The 4,009-nt window shown below is 36.0% G+C and overlaps 1 protein-coding gene across 5 annotated transcripts in view; it reads right to left on the bottom strand.

Annotated features, from left to right (window-relative positions):
* Positions 1–4,009, bottom strand: part of npas3 (neuronal PAS domain protein 3) — a 371,234-nt gene that overhangs the window by 117,298 nt on the left and 249,927 nt on the right. The gene's annotated exons all lie outside the window — the stretch shown is intronic.

The following is a 4,009-nucleotide window of genomic DNA, read 5'->3' as shown; positions in this document are numbered from 1 at the left end:
TATTTTAAGATATGCAAGTTGTTTTCAGTTTGGACAGCTCTTACATTTTACACAGGACTAGTCTAATCCCTGTCAGGGAAACCGCCTCTATGGGGCGGTTTCCCGGACAGGGCTTATACTAGTCCCGGACTAAAATGCATGTTTGAGCTGCTTTAATTTAAAAACAACTTGTCCTGTTTAATTGTAACATTTTTCATTCACATTGTATTGTCTTAAGATGCACACCTGTCGTGTTTTTGTAAGGTATGTTTGTTAAAACTTCTTAAATGACCTAATATTAATAAGGCCTAGTCCTGAATTAACCTAAACCCTGTCTGGGAAACAGCCCCTATATGTATTATTTATTATAGTCTATATGTATTTATAGTCTGTTATAGTCTATAAATACCTTTTTAACCTTAGGAAACAAACAGATAAAATAAACTTGAATGAACTGAAGGCAATGCTTTGGATAAAAGGCAAATGCATAAATGTAATAATTTTTTATTAGAGGTACAAATGTAACAAAGTGTGACACAGCTACAGAAATTTAAAATGTGCGTACAACAAAATGCCTGAATACTAATATATTAGGTCTTTTTAATATTATTCTTTTTATAACATTTCTGCATTTTTTTTTTTTTTGATGAAAAATCTCCAATCAAGGTATAAGATTAAAGGTGAACATTTCAAACATAAACATTTCCCCTTAAAATATCTATAATAAAGAGAGATATTAGAGGCATCAATTTTGATATTCAAATTGATACTCCCTTACAAAAATTACAGCTTTTAGGAATATATAAATATAAAATTTATACAAATAATATATATGAAGAGTTTGGTTCCAAAACGCAATAAATCCATTTTGACAAATTTTGGTAAAAACGTGTTTTCTATACCAAGAAAGTGACAAGATGAAAACAACTATTTTCTGTTACAAAGTTTCACACAGCATCTTTAGGTTATAAAAACATAAAAAATTCAAATCCATAAGTTGATTTTCAAAGATTTATTATAAAAACGGATAATTTTTTCCACAAAATGCAATAAATCCATGACAAGTTTTTATTCAAAATGCTATAAATCTATTGAATCAATAGCCTATATAAATGTGCATTCATCTTTGCCATGTTATATTCATTTAGTTGACTAGTTGTACACACTAATTAAAAATATAAACATTAATGTCATTAATCAAAACACTTACTTTGTCATATTACAGTTTTTCTCCCTTGGTTTGGCTCATTTCTTGAAACAGAAATTACATTCTCAAAACAACATGGACAAACCTCCAAACCACGTGGCAAGTGTTCACAACAGAATTGAATTTCTCATTCATTTCATCAAATTGCAAATATCTAAGTACATGTCTCAATAGCTCAGTACATCTTTGCAACTGATTAAGTACAGTTAGCCTACATTTAGCAGAATTTCCATGTGAATAGATCTTGTTGATCTAAACTGATTGGTTGATTCTCAGTCTAATGGTTGTTTACTCCAAAATGTGTCAGCGTTATTTCATTGTATAAGTCATCACATGCACAATAGTCTGTTCAATTGGCAAAATGAGTCAAGAACATAATACCATGAATAACATATATGAATGCTTTGAACATTTGATAAATTTATTACAGCAATTGACAGTCAGGGAAAACTAAAACTTGACTAACAAAGTAGGAGTTTACGCTTTTGTAGAGAATAATGGCATTGGAAGGAAACGAGGCCCCTCACATCCTCGTGTTTGTGGATGAAGCTGGCTTCAACCTGGCCAAGGGCCGAAGACGTGGCCATAAAATTATTGCCCACCGGGCCATGGTGGATGTCCGAGGCCAGTGAGGGGGCAATATTACTATGTTTGATGCCATATCTGAGAATGGTGTGGCCACTCACATCCCCAGTCTTGGCCCATACTATACACAGATGCTCCTCATCTTCTTGGACCGCCTTCAGTTTGATTTGATCCCTCAAAATGAGAAAGGTCTCGTTGGGCCTCACCTACCACAATATGTCATTGTATGGGACAATGTGAATTTCTACCGTGGCCTGCTAATCAGGGACTGGTTCACTACTCATCCAAGGATGGTCATGGTGTTCCTACCACCTTACTCTCCTTTCCTCAATCCTATTGAGTTTTTCTCCTCTGGGAGGTGGAGATATATGAGCATAGGGCTCAAAATCAAAGGTCCCTGCTCCATGATGAACGCTGCATGTTAGGATATTACAGGAGATCAGTGTAGGGGATGGTTGCGACATGCAAGCTGTTTTGTTCCCTCGTTGCATTGCAAGGGAGAATATACACTGTGATGTGGATGAGAATCTGTGGCCAGACAGACAGCAGCGTGTGGATGGTCAGGTGGGTGAGAATGGTGGCCAGGAGAGGAAGGGTGAGGACAGCGACCAGTGAAGAAATGTTAGTTCTGAAACTCCCGCATTATTTACAGCACTGTAGGCTGCATATAATTTTCATTGTTTTTTGTGTTTATATTAGAGTATATTATGCTTTATATATTTTCTTTTTGGTCTGGTGTATGGAAGTTACTTTGTGTGTGAATAAAAGTGGTTACAATTTCCTTGGCAGTGTGAGTGCAATGTGTGGTGTCAAACCTTGGAGGCTACTCTTACCCTAAAATCCTATTTTTTTTTTCAGTTTTATACACAATTGTATTCTGTTAGCTAGACAAAAAACAGTACAGTAACCATTGTCAATGAAGGACTGGGCTAAGACTGAAATGTGGACATAAGGTATATTTCAATGGTCCTCTGCCATAGTGACAAAACATCTAAACATTTTGACTTGCAGTGCTTACACAATGCCAAAGAGATAAAGCATTTTGGGGGCATTGACTGTTTAAATGAGAAGGAAATTTAGTTTTGACACATGAGTGAACGGTTTTGGGAGAGGTATGAGCTTTTGCAGGTGAACCATGGTGTTGTGCCGAACCATCCAAGTTATTTTGACAAAAGCGACAAGAGTGTTGAGAACGTCCAGTCTGTTTCAAGAAATGAGCCAAAGCAAGGATAAGGATATTTGCCATTTTTGTGGCACTGACGCTTTATATGAAAAAGGAATTTCTTTTTGAAGCATGAATGAACAGTTTTGGGAAATATATGAGCTTTTGCAAGTGAGCTATAGTGTTGAGCTGAACTGTAAGACTGTTTTGCCAAATGATCTTAGAGTTTTGAGAATGTAATTTCTGTTTCAAGAAATGAGCCAAACCAATGGAAAAAAACTGTAAGATCACTGTCATTGCGGTTACTTGACGTCGTCGCTTAACGTCTTTCACAGAGATCAGCTGTAAAATGTTTTTGGTCCTGCTCGATTTTCGTTGACTTTGAGTAAAATTATGGAAAGTTTTTCATAAGATCCTCTGGGGTCAATGTGTTAGCATGAGAAGCTTGCTGTCGGGAGAACAAGCACCCGTCTCCCGAGTGCCTCTCAGGGAAAATATTAGATGTTGATGGCTTACGTTTCTTTCCCGTCACAGAAAACCATCACAGGTTTATCAATGCAATTAAAGTATTATTTTGTTTTGTTTGTTGATCACGAAGTACAAAGTAGATGAGGAAACTAGGACTCCGTGGACTCAGCGCGTCCGCCATTGTTTGTTTACATTGCGTGACTGGTGGGCTGTAATATCAGAAATGGATTTATTGCGTACTGTAAAAAAGGAGCAGTGGCGTTTATCGCATTTTGGGAAAAAAGGGAGAAAAGATGACAGAATATCACGGCGGGTACTGGATTTTGCGTAAAATTAATTATTTACTTTTAACTACTGACCTGATATAATACTGATTTTGGCAGTAACTCATTTTTTTCAAAAATGGCGTTTATCGCGTTTTGGAACCAAACTCTTCATATACACAAGTGCATTTGTGCTTAAAACAAGCAAAATAATCTGCCAATTGGGTAAACAAAATTTTCTTTAATTTTTCTTTAATTGTTTAAGATTTGTTTCTTACCCCTTTGGGAGATAAGCATAACTTCACTTAAATTGTATTGTATGTTTATTTGCCTTATTTTCTAAGG

This window comes from Misgurnus anguillicaudatus, chromosome 7 (assembly GCF_027580225.2).
Source record: "Misgurnus anguillicaudatus chromosome 7, ASM2758022v2, whole genome shotgun sequence".
Lineage (NCBI taxonomy): Eukaryota > Metazoa > Chordata > Actinopteri > Cypriniformes > Cobitidae > Misgurnus > Misgurnus anguillicaudatus.
The sequence above is the reverse complement of the archived record's forward strand: the minus strand, read 5'-3'. Positions and strand labels throughout refer to the sequence as shown.